The following is an 18,690-nucleotide window of genomic DNA, read 5'->3' on the forward strand; positions in this document are numbered from 1 at the left end:
TGTTTTTAGTTTGATTTGGTTAGCAGTTGTTTGTTTTTTTAACTAAGTACCTTCTATGCATATGTTTACATTTGTTCATTCCTTTTACCCTCCTTTCTTTATCCAAAGAGGAATATCATAGTCCCAAGGACCTAATATGGGCCTAATTAGACCTGACCACATCGATCTACTGGCAAAGACAGGTCTTTTATTTTCTTAGTGCCGTTTGGTATCAGTAGGAGAATTTTGTTACACTTTTACTTTATTTGATCTATCTGATGTGTCAAAAGTGTGTGTGGTTATTTTTATTAGTATTTTATGGGGTTTTTTGTTTGCTTGGGTATTTTTGTTTTTGTTTTTGGTGGGTTTTTTTGTTTGTTTTTTTTTTTTTGGTTGTTTTTTTTTTTTTTTGTGGGGTTTTTTGCCTTGCTTGACCTGTATCTGCTTTTGGAGTTTCTCTGCTGTCAAATGTGTCAGAGGTGACTAAGTGGCCCCTTGTCCTGCCTGTTTTGCTAATTGTGCTGAGCCAGGTAGGATCTGTTGGATATGCAAGCATGGAGGGTAAGGAAGATCTTTGTCAACTCAAGAAATCTAATGAGTTGTAGGTAGGAGCTTTGCTGCTGGTTTGGTCGATAATTACAGGCTGCAGACTTCACAGGTCCCAAAAGCTAAGCAAATTTCATCTTGCTTAATACTTGGCTAAGATACTGAAGTCTATACGAAGCAGTGCTCATCATTTAGAGGTATGTGTCAATGTTGATCCAGGTTTAAGATCAAAATCTGGGGAACTTAATATTATAGGATATCAGAGTTTCTTGTCAGTGTTCCACGGTTCTTTTGAGCACTAAACTAGTAATCTATGAAGAAAGAATATGAGACTTTAGACTATTAGAAAACATAACTTACGAAATAAAGTAACAATTTTGGTCAGTACTTTATTTGGTTCAGCAATATATGTAGTTCTCAGATACTTAGGTACACTAGGAGCGGGGCACAGTCTAATATATGTCTTGGATTTTTACTTTGTCTTAGGACTTCTTGTTTCTGACTCAACACAGACCCTGCTTCAGCTTCTGTGTTCAAAATTCATATAATTTACTATGTGACCCAAAACACCTCAGCTCAAACAGATTTTGGGTTTAGCCTGTAGGGCTTTTTTCTCTTTCTTTCAGAATTAGTAAGCATCCACATCACCAGTTGATTTCTGGAGTTGTGGGTGCAAAGGCATTCAGTCACTTGATCAAGGTCACAGGGATGGGATGGTCAGGATCAGAGCTCCATAGGGCAGTTCCTGGCTCCAAGTAAATAAATACGTATGTCGAATTGGTAGAAACTTCTGAGCTGTGCACAGATCCTGTGTGCCTGCACCTTCAGAAATGAGTCTTGTCTTTCATAATAAGGTTTAAACAAATATGCTTTCATAGTGATTATATTTATTGCCACCTGTGCAGTGACTATAACTACCAGGTAAGTAGGAACAATTCTACACTATGAAGTCATCTTTTCCACTGCAGTGATTGTTTATAAAATATCACAGCTTGGTAATTGCTTGGAATGCTCCTTCTGTGTTGACACTGATCTACCTGGTTGCAAAATGTAGGCCAGTGCTTCTTCATTTTCTTTCCCACTTACCACAACTGGCTTTGCACCAAAGACAAGGGTGAACAATGCAACAAGCCCTGCTTTAGTTTTTTTTTTTCCATATTCACAGCAATAAGTTACAGGTTTCCTAGAAAACTCAACAGCTATAGAAAGCAGAATGTTGTAGTGGCACCACACCTCATTCTTTCTTATTGTGTCAGCTGAATTGGCTAGGGAGGTCTGGCTGCACCTTTTCACAAAACCAGTAATTTTCCTGAGCTCTTATTATCACAGTTCAGTGATTGGGGTGCACCATGCTGAGCAAAACCTCCACATACTTCAGGAATAATGTAATCTAGCTTTTTGTCTGAGGTTTAAGCATGATTTGTCTAATGGTGTTTTAGAACTGAAATAGAAGCAAGGCTTGAGAAGTGGACTAAATATTTTTCTCATTTAGCTGAGTTGTCTAAACATTGGGGACAAAAATGAGTTTAGGCAGAACCTTTTAACGGAGTTAGGCATCATTACCCTTCTTTTAGGGAGCACAGTGTCAAAAACATGAATTGACTTGCCCATGACCACACAGAAAAGCACAGCTAGTGTCAGCATTAGAATTTTGTTACTCCAAAGTGCATAGACATGCAACATGTATCACACTTCTTCCCATCCCTAAGCACCATAAAGACTGCTTGCAAGGGGTCAGGAGCATACTCTTACTGTGATGACTTTCATGAGAATGGTTTTACTCTTTTGTTGTGACTTTCTTTTTAGTAAAAAGTCACTATAATTAAAGTAATACATTTCAACACGCACATTTTCATCATCACTGTAAAAGTAGAGTTACTCGAGTCTGAAAATATTTGTATCTGTAGAACTTTCTGTTGTTGGCCCTCCTGGGTAAACCAGTACACACTGGTGGAAAGTGAGAGAGGACATATGCAGATTTTCAGAAGTGGCTGAAGGAGATTTTCATGACCCTAGCAAAGCTAGCTTTCCAACACTGAAAATGAGAGGACAATCTGTTTAAATGAAATCAGTAAGTTCTAAAGGTTTAGAAAACTTCAAGCTGATGCTGAGGCTGAGACTTAGGTTTCCTGTCTCTTGGCAATTTATGAATGCCTGTGTCTCTATGTGTTGGGCATAAGTAAGTGTGTCAACTTCCCTATGTCCTGATGTAGAATCTGCAGGCCCTTTCCTTTAAAGCCTTTGGAATTTACATAACCCTGCAATTGTAGCAATGCAAAATGTGTCTCTGGTTACAATAACGAGGGTTTAGGGAGCACGGGGATTGATTCTAGCGGTAAAGGCATAAAAGCAAAACAAAACAAAACTCTACATATTGTTTTAATTTTCAGCAGCCACGTGAGAACTGTCCTGCAGTTCCTGGCTATAAATAAATCTCTGCCGTCATAGGAAGACAAAAACCAAAACAGTTCACATTCCTCCCAAATTTCCTTAAGGTTATAAAAAATAAAGGAATGGTAAATATTTCAAAAGCAGAGTGTGTCTTTGCTAAGGAATGTCAATTTATTGCTCAAGGGGGTTGATATTTGCATCAAGTGAAGAAATTTGGCATCAAACCTCTCCTTTCCTGCTCCATCTCCGCCAGATCTTTTGAGAAAACCACTTAGGACTGCACATAGATAACATGCCAGGCAACACTGCTTTAAACTCCACACATTTACTGCTTTAGTGTCAGCTGAGGCAGGAACTTTCTTTGAGATGAATGAGGATTGCACAGAAGCATGCCTGTTGCTTCTAGTCAGATGTTACATCCTGGTTCTCTTACATGGTGTGTTAGGAAGGTACAGACAAGGATTACTTTATTGCATAGTGAGGTAGTGCAGTACTGATAGATGCAAATGTGAATGCCTAATCAAATACACAATGCTTCATACCAAAAGTAATGCTATAGAAATAAACAGGCCTGCTTGGGAAGTAAGATTATAGTTGTTATAAGTGGCTTATCAAAGACTTGGTCACCTGTTCAAATCCAGTTTGCTCATCTGAATGAAAAAATGTTGCAATTGCAAGTGTTGTAGGGTAAGCTACCCTACATTTAGACTCAGGCATGAGAAGATCTACTGCCACGTGAATTGCATGACTAAGGATAGCTCAGTAGGGAATATAAGGATACACTGAATCAGAAAGTAGTAACAAGGGAATGAATGGAGATAACCTTTAGCAGGGAGCCCTAGGGTAACCAGGACCATGTGAGGGCTTCTGTACATTAATGAGTTGAAAAGGATTTGTTAAAAATTCTTTCTAGGAAGGCAGAGGTCCAAGTCTACCATGTGTCAGTGTGGTGAAGTCCCAGACAGCAACAGTGGAGAATGGGAAAGAAATATCAACACTAGCGAACTGAGAAGGAACTTTGGTATTCAGGGAAACTGACTCAAGTTGATCCTGAGCTGTGGTATTGCTTTGAATGGGCATGAGATCTCCCAGAACAGGATATCTCTCTGTCCTGAGTGTCATAGAAAGGAAAAACTGCAGCAGAGGCGTAGCCTGATGTTTCTGTGAATGGTTCTCCAATGACAGCATCTGTTTGACACTACCTCATCATGGTGATGGACCATGAGCCAATTTTAGATACTTTGAGCAATAAACCAGATCAAGGCTTTGGTGGATGTCTATTATATATCAGAAGAGTGAGCAGATGAGACCTTCTTCTTCAGGCAACTAGAGGAGGCATTGACCACCTTAATGTCTGCTGGAAGAGCAACACAGCAATGCACAAGAAATTCACGAGGTTTCTGGAGTGATGATGTCTTCCTAACACAGATAATGGTTGAGCTGAAGAGAAGAGTTGCTCCACTGGACCTGAAATTTACAAAAAAGGAAAAATGGGTTCAGGGTGTGAAAATCAAGGGTAGCTTTATCTGCAATGACCTTGGACTTCAGGAGAGGTGACTATGGCCTGATCAGGGACCTCCTTGAAAGAATCTCACAATACATGGCCGTGGAGAGAAGAGAGGTCCAGGAGAGGCAAATGATTTTCATGGCTCACATCTTCCAAGCTCAAATTCATCCTGTGATCAGGAAAAGAAACAAAGTTTACCTAGACCTACCTGTGTAAGTAAGCAAAGAACATCTTACTAAACTCAAATATAAAGAGGAAGTTTGCAAGAGGTGGGAGTATGGTCAGGTGACCTAGAAGAACTATAGAAACACTATCTGAACATGTGGGGATTGGAGAAGGAAAATCAAGACTTACCTGGCATTCAGTCTTCAGTGAGACATGAAGGACAACAAAAAAGCATGTTTAAAGGAGATTAACTGTAAAAGAAAGAAGAGAGAAAAAATAGACCCACTGTTGAATGGTCTAGGGAACCTGGTGGCAAAGGAGACAGGCAAGGTTGAAATAAATCTTCTTCATCATGACCTTTACTGGAAGTACTCACCTTGAGAAATCCCAGGCCTTTCAGATCAGCAGCAAATTACGAGACAAGGAAGATTTACCCTTAACTGATGAGGATTGGGTTAGGGAATATTTAGCTAAACTCTACAAATAAACAAGTAGGTCCCTTGTTCATGATGGGATAAAACCACAAATGCTGAAGGAACTGCTTAATGTAATTTTGAAACCACTCTTGATGAGCTTTGAATGGTTATAGCCAGTAGGGGAGGCTTCTGAGGACTGGAAGAAAACAATTATCATTTTTATCTTCAAAAGGGACAAGAAAGATGATCTGGACAGTGTGGACAGCCTCATCTCAATTTCTAGGAAGGTGGTGGAAAAAATATCCTAGAAACCATTTCCAGTGAAAGACAGGAAGGTGAGTGGTAACAGTCTTCATGAGTCCATAAGTAGAAATCATATCTGACCATCCTAATATCCTTCTGTGATGAAATAATTGTCTTGGTGGATATGGGAAGAGCAGTAGCTGCTGTTTAACTTGACTTTAGAAAGGCTTTTAACACTTGTACATAATGTCCTCATTGACAAACTGATGAAGCGTGGGCTAGAGAAGTGAGCAGCGCCAAGGCTTAGTAGCAGGCTGAGCTGCTGGGCTTGAAAGGTGGTGATCAGCAGCAAACAGATCAGCTGCAGGACACACAGATAGAGTATCCCAGGGTCCATACTGACATCCAAAACTGTATAGTATCTTCATTAATGACCTGGATGATGGGACTAAGCATACCCCCAACAAGTTTGAAGAAAACGTAAGACTGTGAAGAAAGATTGATAGTTAGGTCATGCTGCTGTTTGGAGACACCTCATTAGGAATCTACTAAAATTCATCCAAAAAAAAAAATGACGAACCCTCTTCCTGCAGAGTAAAAACCTAAGGCATCGGTACAGGCTGGGACCAACCAACTGGAAAACAGTTTTTGCAAGAGGACCTGGAATTCTGGTAGGCAACAACTTGAGTCTCAAATGGACCCTTATGACAAAGAAGGCCAACAGACTCCAGACCATACTAAGAGAAACACTGCAGCAAGTTAAAATAGGTGATCCTTTCTTTCTGCTCAGCACTGGTGGGACACATCTGGAGTGTTGGGGTTCCACATTGCAAGAGAGAGATGGACACATTGGAGAGAATGCAACAAAGGGCCATAAAGATAAAGGGCTGATATATCTGACATAAGAGGAGAGATTGGGAGACCTGGGACTGCTTATCAATATGTATGAATACTTGATGCGTAGTGAGTAAAGAAAAGGGAGCCAGATGCTCCTTTGTGATGCCCAGTGTCAGGATGAGGGTTCATGGGCACAAACTGAAACATAGGAAATTCCATTTAAATATAAGAAAAAAACTTTTAATGTGTGAGTAATCAAAACACTGGAACAAGTTGCTCAGGGATATTGTGAAGGTTCCAAGTGTAGAAATACTCAAAGCCTGAATAGGTGTGGTACCAGCGACCTTCTCTTGTTCCCCCCTGCTTTGAGCACTGAGTTTGGGGCAGATAATTGCCAGAAGTCTCTTCCAACTTCAATTGTTCTCTGCTCTGTCATACCTTAATCTATTTTTTTCTCATGGCTGAGGCAAAGCAGTTCAAGAACTGTGATTGTAGCTAGCACTGACTGTTATGCTGGAACAAAAATCAGGAATTGTAGTGAAAGGTTTTTTTTTTTTTTGGGGGGGGGGGACAGGGGGAGTGGTAGAATTGCTTTCTGTGCTATATGCAGTTTGAGGTTGGATAGAGGACTTCACTCTTTTATGTTTCTAATGTGTTACCTTTCACTATTGTCAAATTCTTACAGGGAAAAAAAATAGGGTGAGGTCTGAATTTGGCCAGTGTTGATAGACCTGTGTTAAACTTGGTATTGTTACTTCAGTGGAAAATGGGGTTAATAAAGGGAAAATGAAGTACTGTTTTTCTGTTATTCCCAAAAGACTACAGCATCTACAAATAACCTTAAGGCACACATGGAGGAATTGACAATTCTAATGATGTTTCTCTTAAAACAGCTTAGTTAAATACCATGGGAAGCAAACAAGGAAAAGGTCGCTTTAATGGTATTTCCTAAAATGACAGTACAGCAGCATTTGTGGAATGTCCTGGAGCACAATCATTTGGCTTTAATAAAAAATAATGAAAAAACCCAACAACAAGAAAATTAGCTGAATGATAAAAGCAAATAATTCATAACAGATTTCCCCCCAAATCCTGGAAGTCATGTGTCTAGAGCAGCTGATAGAAAGAATACAGAGCCTATAGTTTTGTATCAGCTGAAAACCATCTTTTATATGTTAATCACACTCTGTGCAGAAAAGTTTGTTTCTTTTTCTTTATCAGTGATTGTTTATAATCTCTCTACTCAAGGTTAATGTGTAGAGTAACAAATTAACAATTTATCTGGAATGCAGACGCTATCAGTTTTGAAGATATAATGATACCTATGAGATATTTATGTTGGGTTTGATTGTAGAGTGTATTAAGAGCAGTGCTGAGTGCCTCAGCAAAGAATCACGGAATCACAGAATATGCTGAGTTGGAAGGCACTCACAAGCATCATTGAGTCCAACTCTTAACCCCCCCCAGGACCATCCCCAAGAGTCACAGTATGTGCCTGAGGGTATCATCCAAATGCTTCTTGAACTCTCTCAAGCTTGGTGCTATGACCACTTCCCCAGGGAGCCTGTTCCAGTGCCCAACAATGCTTGGGGAGAAGAACCTCTTTCCAATATCCAACCCAAACCTCTCATGACACAACTTCAGGCCATTCCATCAGGTCCTATTACTGGTCACCACAGAGAAGAGATCAGAAGACTTTAAGTGTTTTCTTGCATTTATATGCGCAAATAGTATCTACTACCTGCATCTTCTCTTGCTTACTGTCAAGCATGTGCTTCATATCATCCTGGTTTAAGCCAAAGTTTCATCAGGATGCTGGAAGACCAGCTCTTTATTGAAATTAAAACAGACCATACAGAAACCTCTGTACATAGTTTTTCTGTAATTTCTTTTGAAAGTGAAAAAGCATTGAAGATGCCTTTTATACTGATAGAAAGCTAAAAGGACCTGTTTGTTTTCAATTGTTTCTCCAGAAGAACAACTCTACTGCCAAAAGAGCTGTACTAACTCATCTGAAGGGAGCCTCTTCCTACACGGTGAGGATCTGAACTGAACAGAGACTACACAGAGAGAGAAGATAAGTCAGAAACAACACAGATCATCCAGGTTAGTTCTGATTTGCATATGGGGAACAGAAGGACAGAATACCGGGGAACAGAAGAACAGAATACCATGGAACAGAATTTTAGCAATCACTTTTATTTCTTAAACATGTATGATGTTACCTACATTCACCAGGCAAGAGGAATCTTCTGCCTATTGCAAGGTGATAAGTTGGTCTTTCAACTTTAGAGCAAGATTTCAGCAAACAAGGCCTCACTAGCCCTAGTTATTGACAAACAAGGTATGTTTAGATGCAACATATATCCTAAATTGTAACCTCATGCCCCATCTGTCTCTACCACATCACCATTTCAACAGAATGCAACTTGGATCTAGACTGGGCTACAAGTGTTAATCACAGTGCTACTCAATCTGAGGGCTGGCATATTGGCTTGATTTTTGTTATAATTATAGTCTAAACTGGAGGAATTTATTTTAAATAAGTAAATAGGCTTATTGGAAATGATAGTTTAGTAATGTTCTTGATTTTATGATTTTTTTCCCCTCTTTCTTTCTTTATTCTATTCTTCATTCTTCCAGAGTAACTGAAAACTTAGTGTCAGCATCTTCCTCCTTGGTACGATACAGAATCCCTCAGTGTTTTAGCCTATTAAGAACTTGTGCATTTCATTTGCGTATGAAGACTGATTACACCAAGTGCCTCAGTTTTCAGTGTCCTTTGTCTTGCAGTGCTTGCAACAGTCATTTACAGAGACAAAATATTGTGAAATCTTTTCTTCCAATGGTATTTTTACTTCACAGGATCTGAGGTGCTGTGAAGTCATTTAACCAGTTCCCTAGTGACTCCAGCACTGCAGCAGTGTTTGCATGAGTGCAATGTGAGTGTCAAGTGCGGCTGAGTTAAGAAAGTGCATGCTTCACACTGATGTGAATGAGTACACCAAGCAGCAGAGAAGTGGTAAGTTGTCAGGGTTCAGCCATACTTATGATGAACTGAGCATGAAGTTTCCTGTATTTGTCTCCACAAGCATGATACCCTCCCTCTGTCAATATCCTAAATGGTTTCCACACCTGTTAGAACCTCACAGACAGCCAATACAGAAAATACAGAAGCTAAACTTGAGATTCTGTTACATGAAATGTAACACAGCTCCAGTTCTCTAGCTATGTATGAATACGTATTCAAGAGGAACAGATTTACTCCACCTAATTTTAAAACGTTATCATTTTACATCTTTGAAGTCTTCTGGAAAACTGACTAATGCATTCTTGATTAGCTACATCTCTCTAGGTGACCAGTTCCTGCATGCACCACAGTTCAGGACCAAACAATGGTTTTAGGAGCTCAGTCTCTGTGCATGAACAGCTTTTGCATAGAATCAGGGCAACTACCTAGTTAATATGTGCTGCTCTCTTGGCACATACCAAGTTTCCCTCTGGCTCAGACTACCACAACGGAATTAAACCTTGCAGAATCTGGGTGTGCCCCTCTTCAGTCAACTGCTTCAGAGAGAAAGCAATGTATTTTTTGTCTCCAGAGCAACCCAGTCTTTCTGGTAATCACACATGTACTACTTAGCACCTCATTGGAGCATGGGTGCTGTGCATTCCCAGTAAACTGAACCCTCTTACTAGGTACAACAAAGATGGCTTACATCTTTTTTTGCTCCTATCCACACCCTCACAGTCAAGCAGATTTCCAAGAAAGCAATTCAGCAACCGTTGCATAGAATTATGGAACCACCTTTCCGTAGGAATATTGTCCCATTTCCAGGACTCCTAAGCATACAGGAATTCCTGTAAAGAAGGTCATGTATTCTCCAGGAAAGTGTGTGTCACAAAATAGGATGGATTCAATGTGATGGAAGCTATGTCAGAAAAATCAGGGTGGGTTAACAGTGGTGTAATGAAGGGAAGAAACAAAGACCCAAAACAAAACACCAAAGCTCGCAAAGACTGAGTAAAAAGCATGGCCATCCACTATTGAAACTAAATGTCATTTGCAATTAATTGGTATAATAAGGTCAACTGCCTTCTTAATTGCTTTCAGCTTCTTACTAGGGGATCAGTGCTGCTGATTAGTTTGCATGTAAAATTCAGAGAACATGAATAATCAGAATTTAGCAAGCTCCACTGACTGTAACTAATCCTCCTGGCTCTTCTGCAAAGAATACATGGTAAGCAAACATTGTCCCCTGCCCAGCATCAGAGATAGAGCCAGGACTTGTTCCTCTAGCTACCTTTTTCCACTGATATGCTGCAAAGCACTTAGAAGCATCCAGAACTGGCAATGTTGAAGTCCTTTTCAAAGGAAGTGAATTTTCTAGGTAGAATAGGAGCAGTGTGATAGCTCTGTCAACAATTTATTATAGAGGAGGATATTTAGCTGGAGCTTCCTGCCTGCTAAGCAGCTGTTTCAGGACCCATTAGTAGCCAATTATCATTTACAAAATCCCAAGGCTGTTCTAAGTTGGCATCAGAGTTTTATCATACCTCCATCAGCCTACAGACCACAGAGTTACAAGGGCAGTTTGAAAACTGACATCACTTCACTTTGGTTTTGTGCTAACCGAAAGTCAGCCAGAGTAAAGGACCTGGCCTAGACCCTGTTTCAGAATAAGAAGTGGAAATAGGCTTTCCCTTTGCCTTTCTCTTTTGCTGTTTCATTGGTTTGATTTTCCTGGAAGTCACTGAGATCTCTGTGTTCATAGCTAGAGGCTGACTTTACTTCTGACTATATCAGTGCCCCACTCTTAGTTGGAATAAGACATGTTTATCCAGATCATTGCTAATTAAATGATGGTCAATACAATCAGGCTTTCCCTAGTCAATTCCAAAACTTAAAAAGGCTCTGTGCCCTTCCCTTCTATGCAGACAAACAAATCCATGAATGTATATCAGGGGAATAAAAGAGGAAAAAAAATCAAAACCAACAAAACCCAAACCATTCAGAGCCCAAGCTTATTTTACTATTACTGAAAATCTGTGTTTCAGCCCAAACTGATCTTTGGATTCTTTTTTGAAAAAATAAAAAAAATCGTTCAAATGAAAATGTTGAGGAATGTCATTAAGCGGACTGTTAATGGAACAACTCCCTAGGGACAAGCTCACTCCAGCCCCCTTAGTTTGGATATTAGGTAAATTTTGACAAGAACATGTTTACTAATGTTTGTGATAGAGATTACATGTCTCTATACTGCATCTTTCTGTGAGGTGACCATTTGCTTGACCAGTGGTTTAAAAAAAATAAATTTCTTTGGAAGGGGAGAGAATATATGCAGAATAGAAGGAAGCATAAAAGAATTATGGGGAAAGCAGAGAAAGATTCTATTTTACAAATCAGTGTCCTCTATTTTGTTAACTGAAGTTCAGCTGTACAGTTGTTTTTCTAAAGGTCTGGTCTGTACAAAATATCATGAAGAAGTTCAAAGCAGTCATAAGGTGTTAGGTGTGAACACAACCCAAGTTTTCTCAAGGCAGGCAAATGAAGACATGGTGAACTTGTTGGCTACAAATGTTTGCAGTTGTCAGGGTCTGGTAACTACCGTCAATTGCTGACAGATGATGGTGGCAGGAAATTTAATCTAATCCTGGCTGGTTCTATCTCCCTTGCCTTCGGGGATCTGGGTTTGAGTTGGGCTGTTATCTGAAAACAGAAATACACTTCGAAGATGTTTGAGAATTACTAAGCAAAACTAAAGGGAAAAACGAAACAATTCCTGTAAAAGTTTCACATTTTTTTTCTGTTTTACCCTTTGGAGTAAAGCTGACTTTCACTTTCTAAACGCTTATAAGCCTCTCCTTTTTGAGGAGCAAATGTCTTTCCTCTTTTCACAGCTGTTTACCAAGATGCAGCAAACACTGATGTTTTTTCTTTCAGGCTGGCACATTCCCTAGTCAGCAAACAACTTGTGCAGACCACTCAGTAAATCTTAAACAGTACAGGGTGAGTGTTATAATGGGCTTGAGAAGCCAGTGAAAGAGAAGGAGCTGTGAACAGGAGAAACACAGGGAAGTGGGTGAAAATTGAAATATGCTGCCTCCAGGAAGGTCCAAACCAACATCTTACAATGACAGATACAGATTTTAATGTAGTTGTAGCTGATGCAAATTCTGTCGTGTGGGCTGTTTTATAAAATGGAAACCAAATCTTTATCTAAGAACTATTCGTAGAAGTAGTATGATAGCTAGTGCATTGAATTAAGTCATTGTCAAGAAATTATGTTCATGCTGAATGCCATGACTTTCATTAACTGCAAAATCTGGTAAGCCTAAGTTTCTAGGAACCAATTTTTTTTTCATTGAGAAAATAAACTCACCAAAAATAAGTGTTTGTGCTGAGTTTTTAGTGCCAGTTACCTAAAACATATTCTTGCACAGTGTCAGGAATGCTGCAGAAAAAGAAAGACCCCAGCAATATATCAGATTCAAGCTAACTTAGCAACAAGTTCTGTCACAGTTTCACTCAAAAATCTGTGTGAATACTCATGTGGAAATGCAAACATGCATGCACAGGTATGTGCACATGTTATGATTCATCAAGTGCAATCAATCCTGTGACATTAACATGCTTAGTGTTTGATTAGTAATGAATGTTATTTCAGATAAGCATTGTCCAGATCCCTACTTTTTAAAAGTTCCAATCAAGTTCTCAAAATGATGTATCAACACATCAAAGATGTTGGTTAGGACTGAAAAGCTTTAATCTGAAATTTCTATATATATGCCTGAATTGGAGCACAGTTCCATCCTTCTTCATCTGGCAGTCAATTGGAGTGAAATCTAGCCTTTAGATGCAATGGTGTGGTTTGAGTCCAAAGATAAAAATTATAGAAAAATTATATTAACTAAATGAATGTACATGTATTTCTATTGTATTAACTACATATGCTTCATTTCAGCCCCTTAGAAACAGGAAACTGAGTTTCTTGAGCTTTATTGATAAGTAAGGATAGCGATGGTTCCATTGACAAGTTAGATCCAATGTCCATGCATAGTAGTAATAGTGCTCTGCATGTCACACTCAAGAGGAGCTCAAAACATTGTATAGCATTTCAGAGACTGGGAGATATGTAGAAACAATCTTTGCACGGAGGGTATGAGAGTCTTGCTGGTTCTGTACCCTGTGGTGACTGAGCTGCAGATCCTGTGGCTGCACTGGGTGGTGGTGTCAGGCAAGGCATGCAGCCAAGTGCACAGAGCCATGGTGTTTAATCTCATTGTCAGATGGAGCAGGCAGCCTGGCACTGGGTCTCCTCTCACAATGGGCACTTTTGTTGTTAGATTAATATATCCATGTCCTTTTGTTTTGATGAGAGATCTAACAAACAGTTTATATCTCCAGAGGTGGAGCAGCGTCTCAGAGAAGCTTTTGCCTCTGCCTTCTGAAGGGAATCTGCTTTTGAGCAGTAAATAATCTATTTGGTTTTGTATGTCCTTTTACCCTTGTCTTTTCACTCGTTACTGTTCTGGGCCCTTATACGCAGATAATACTACAGCTTTTTGGTCTTCAGAACCTAAAAATGCTTGTGGAAATAGGCAGGTGATTTCTTTAATCAGTTTATTCCTAAATTCACAAGGAGCTGCCTTTGTAGGTATGTTTGTACTGTCTTGGAAAGTAGACCTTATGTGAGACACTGTTTAGAAAAAAAATGCAGCTTTTTCTTTCTTGGCAACTTTGGCATGACTTCTGGCTTTGCTCTCCCTTATAACCTAAGACACCAGAGTAGTGCCTATTAAATGTCCCTTCTTGTGCAAGGGGATTACTCTGCAGAATCAAACATTTTTGCAAACTGCAACACTTCGGTTTTCACTAAGGTATCTCCGGTTCAGTATTTCGTAATAAAATGCTGGCTTCTCCATCAGCTTTCTTGCAAGCTGTTACTAATGCAAGTATTGGAATATGTAACACCAGAGTTTAATGTACCTTTTTGTTATTGGGGAAACAGAGTCACAGAAAGAACCAGTGATTTATCTCGTTTAATTTACTGATGACTAAATATCGAAGCATGCAGCAGAACTTGAATTCTATGTCCTTTATTTCATTTAATATAATACACGTTTCCCCTACAGCCAGTAATAGAAACCAGGAGTTGTGCTGTAACCATTAGACAATGCTCTGTCAATGGAACATCCAGATGCTGTGGTGAGAGGGGTCCAGCTTTCACATGGGATTGTGAAAAGAGTAAGGAGCAACATATGTAAGGAACAGCAAATACTAATTTTTTATCTTAACGACTATGGTGATTAGATCATTCTTCCAGTGGCACAAGCCTGTTTCCTGCTAGGCCCTTTCTGGTGTTTTGCATGTTCTTTTGTGTGTGCAGAGGAACGGAGCATCACTTTAGCTCACCCCCAGCCCCGGTTTCTGTTCATTATTGGTGTCTTTGCTATTCAGTTCCCCATTCACTGTTGTCTCGTAGACAGGCTTTTCCTGCTTTGAACATATCAGAATAACCTTAGCTAAGGCGTCAAATGGATGACCAGCTTTGTGTTAAAGATGGGTGTTTTGCTAACTTTTGACTAATGGACAAGGGCCTTTTACTTGGTTACATTGTATCATAATAAATGGTTCACAGTTAAGCTGAGAAGGGAGCCAGTGTTAGACTCATGAGCCTGCCTAACCCTTGCCCCTTAGCCTGCTGCTGCAAGTTAGTTTCTAGAGCTGCATACAGGTCTCAGACTCCAGAACCTTTGCAGGAGGAAGGAGAGAAGGAATCAGTTTATCCTTCCCAGGTTTCCTCTCAGTTCTTCTTTCCTCCAATGAGAAACTGAAAAGATAGAGAGGAGAGGGAGGGGATTAAAACAGTTAGGTGGAGCTTGAAGGGTAGATATTAGGTACAGAAATGTCTTGTATGCAGAACAGAGAAAGAGGGAGTAAATGGGGAAGGACTTGGAGGCTGAGATGAAAAAAAGTGGTAGGAAGAGATGTGAGTGGAAAGTGAGGTTTAATAGGCCATGCAAATGTGTGAATGGAGAGGAGGACTGATGGAATTGCAAGATCTCTTGTACCATGGATCACATGTAGTTTGTACGTATAAGTCATGTAAAACTTTCCCAGGCTTTATGCTGAGGAAGGCATGAGCATAGTACAGTTTATTCTAGAGGAACGCTGATGGGTCCCTGTGGTTTAATACAAGGCTAATAGTGCTGAATATTATAATTTAGTTATGTGGCCAAATAGCTGCTTTGCTTATGGGACAGAATGTATACATGCTAGTAGCTAGTGGGTACTTACTGAGCCTGTTTGTGATGGATCATTACCATTAAAAGGGCTGGATTCACCTTTTGCTTTGTACTTATGTCCTTTTCCGTAGCACCAAAGAAAGAGAAAGCTATCATGGCTTGCTAGAAGTTTGATCCATTCTATGCTTACCGTGCATTAGTGTAAGTGAAGGCAGAGAGGGCAGGACAGTGGTGACTTGGCCTCATCTTGTTTGGTTTGGCCTGCCAGTTTGAAGACAGTTTTTTTCCCCTGTAACTTGCTTTCTCTGGATGGGTCCCTAAAGATATACATATTTGTGTATATATATGACTTTGTCTTGTGATATGTGTTGATTGGTGTTGTCATCATGAGAGTTCAGTTATTGTAATGAAAACAAATGACTTACACATACAGAGAGCAAACCATGTATTTTTCCACAAGTTAAAAGGAGAGAGAGAGATTTTGCAGATGGTGTTGCTATCCCTTACTTTTGGCATTTCTGTTTAACAGAGAACACGGTTTCTTTCACTGTAGACAGCAACACACACAAGGCAGACAACTCCCCCATATTAATCAAGCTATTAATATCAGATATAGTTGAAAGTGAAGGCAGAAAACAGAAAACATGCTAGAAACAGTGGTTTACACGGGATTAAAGCTATCTGGAGAAAGGGTGCAGAGGAAAAACTAGGAAATGAGGGCTTTTTACTTAGTTAAATCATATCCTCTCCATTACAGGGAAATAAAATCTCTTAAGGTCAAACTGAGCCAGGTGCCAGGAGATATCCCTCATCCCATTGCCGCAGCATTCAATGAGCTGGGGTTAATGTACCGCAGTGCAAGGCGTGGAGGAGGAGGTTGGAGTGGGCGCATTGCAGCCCACGGGGGTCCCAGCCATGGGTGGGACGGTGCAGCCCCCACCGGCACACGGAGGGTGTGAAGGAAGCACAATAAAAAACCGCAACACCTGAAAGCTTTGAAATGAAAGCTGTGTAGAAGACTGTTCTTGCTCCCAAGGCACGTAGGAAAAGCCGCCTCGCACGGCGATGGCTGTCGCGGGGGTGGCGGCGGTGATTCCCCCGTCCCCCCGCCGCTCCGGCCTCAGGCGCCCGCCCGAGCAGCGCCGGCGGCTCCCTGTTCCCTGCGCTCCTGCCAGGCCGGGGCTGGGCCCTTTAAGAAAGCACAGCACAGTAGCAGGGGCCGGCCCTGCCTCCCGCAGCCTGCAGCGCTGAGCGGGGCTGGGGAATGGGAAGCAGTTCCTGGTCTGGGTCCGAGAGAGCGCACGTAGCAGCAGCAGCAGCCGCTGCCGCCGCAGCGGGAGCAGCAGCAGCAGCAGGCACCCCAGCTCCACTCCAACAGCATCCAGCGTGGGGATCAGCGCTCTGCCTGCCTCTCGGACACGGGATGGACGTTCCTGAACACTGAGCTCAGCCTCTGTAAAAAGCAAGTAGGAAAATATACAGCTGGATAAAATTGGTAAGTCAAACTAAAGTCACATCCTCCTCCTTGGGCTGCAGTTTTCCATTCTCTTAATTTGTAGTGTTCTTTGCAAGCGTTTTTATTTTTTTGGGGGGTTTCTGAGTAGAGCAGCTGGGAAAACATGGAGGCAAAGTAAAATTATAAAAAAACTTTGAGAATTTGTCAGTGTTACTTGCTCCCATTTTTTGAAATTCTCTTTCCACATTGATGCTTTGCTGCAGAAGTGAGGAAGAAGAAACAAGCAAGTGCTTGTTTTTGCATGTGGGGGGCCAGAAAGCTAGTACGAGTTGTAATTGGCTTTTCTTGCGGAGGTGACTAAAGAGGGATATTTGAGACAAACAAACAAACAAAAACAACTTTCAAGAAACTTGAAGTGACTTGTCACTTCTTTCCCAGAGTAAAAACACGTCTCGTGTTAAAGAGTTTTAAAACGCCCTGAGATTTGTGCAGTAGTAATTAAGAACTTTTAAAAACTGTGTTATCACTGTAAATCTGGGTGCCAAAGTATTGCCGGGCAAACGTTGTGTATGTTTGTTTAAATTTAACTAAATCCATCTTCAGCCCTGGGAGGGCAGAGGCACGAGATGCCATTTTCCTTTACGGCCGACAGAAGGCGCTGTTGCTGCACGTGGCATCCGCCTCCCTGAAACGGGGAGCTGCTAAAAATTCAAGGGAAAAAATCGAGTAAAGATATTTTAAACAAGTACACGAGAAATTGTTCACACGTGCATAAAGTTACAGTATATAGCATCCAGTTATGGCAACCAATGTTTTTATTTTTTTTCCCTTAAGTTTTGGGGTAGTTTCTTTGATTGTTTTTTAAAGTGATGATCTGAATTATAAAGAAAAGTATATTACAGCCTGGTTATGACCCTGTTATCTTTTCTGGAGTGTGTTGTGGGGTCAAATTCTGTATCAGGAAGGGGAGAGAAAGTGTGAAGCCTCCTGAGAGAAATGTTACTTGAGTAATGATGTGGGAGATGAGGAAGAACTGTCACTCAGTGTTGATCAAGTTCCAAGCTCGAGTTAGACATCTGACATGAGAACGTATCCTTTGTATCTAGTACAGATGTGTAGCAGAAGTGAGAGGTCGCTAAGCTGAATAAAACTTGTAGACCCTAATGACTGAACTGCATATTGTCAAGTAGTTTGGGGAAAGGGGGAAGGTCATGTCCAGACAGAAATACGGCTTTCCTCTTAGAAATCCCAGTACCACTACAGGTACAAGAGGCTGATACTTGTGTCATATCTTACCCACATACAACAAAGAGTTAGAATATGCAGCAATAAACTATTCTTCTCTTTGTGTATGTCTACTTGCTTATTCATAACCTGGTGTGGGTAATGATGTTCTGCTGCTTTGGAGAGTAGTAATTTGGATTTCCTTAATTCAAAGGCTTTAAAAGGAATTAAGGTATTATTTTAACTAGTGCAGTTCTCTTGTGAGTAGAGAAGGATCAGAGCTGTCAATTTCCCCTGATGCAGCCTCTGTTAGAACTTGATGTTTCTGTTGTGACCTGAGGCTTTGGTTGTGCCTTGAACACTGTCTGACTGTATTCCTATTACTTACAAATCACTTGGAGTGGAAAGATATGCGGATTTTGAGTCCTTAATGTGAGACATGCTGGGCAAAGCAGATTAAAAGAACTGAATGACCATATGCAACGTAGTCATTCCAACTTTCAATTACTATGCCTCATTGAAAAGTTTAGACTTCTACTACTTTGCTGAATCAGTGCAGTTGAACAGAAGTCAACTTTATTACCTGCAAGAGACAGTTAAACAGTTATTGTGAAGCAGTGCATCCTTGTGATCTTAGTAGTTCTTCATGAAAAAAAATAGCCATCTCGTTACATTCC

General features: G+C 40.5%; 1 protein-coding gene across 6 annotated transcripts in view; it reads left to right on the top strand.

Moving 5' to 3' along the window:
• DAAM2 (dishevelled associated activator of morphogenesis 2) overlaps positions 1 to 18,690 on the top strand; it is a 215,156-nt gene that overhangs the window by 10,375 nt on the left and 186,091 nt on the right. For 5 of the 6 annotated variants that reach the window (XM_071576831.1, XM_071576823.1, XM_071576839.1 and 2 more), the window contains exon 1: positions 16,605 to 16,828. The gene's annotated coding sequence lies outside the window, so the exon portion shown is untranslated. Of the gene's footprint in view, positions 1 to 8,057; positions 8,191 to 16,604; positions 16,829 to 18,690 lie in introns of those variants that run through there. The other variant, XM_071576849.1, reaches the window with a different exon arrangement.

The sequence above is a fragment of the Pithys albifrons genome, chromosome 2 (assembly GCF_047495875.1).
Source record: "Pithys albifrons albifrons isolate INPA30051 chromosome 2, PitAlb_v1, whole genome shotgun sequence".
Taxonomy (NCBI): domain Eukaryota; kingdom Metazoa; phylum Chordata; class Aves; order Passeriformes; family Thamnophilidae; genus Pithys; species Pithys albifrons.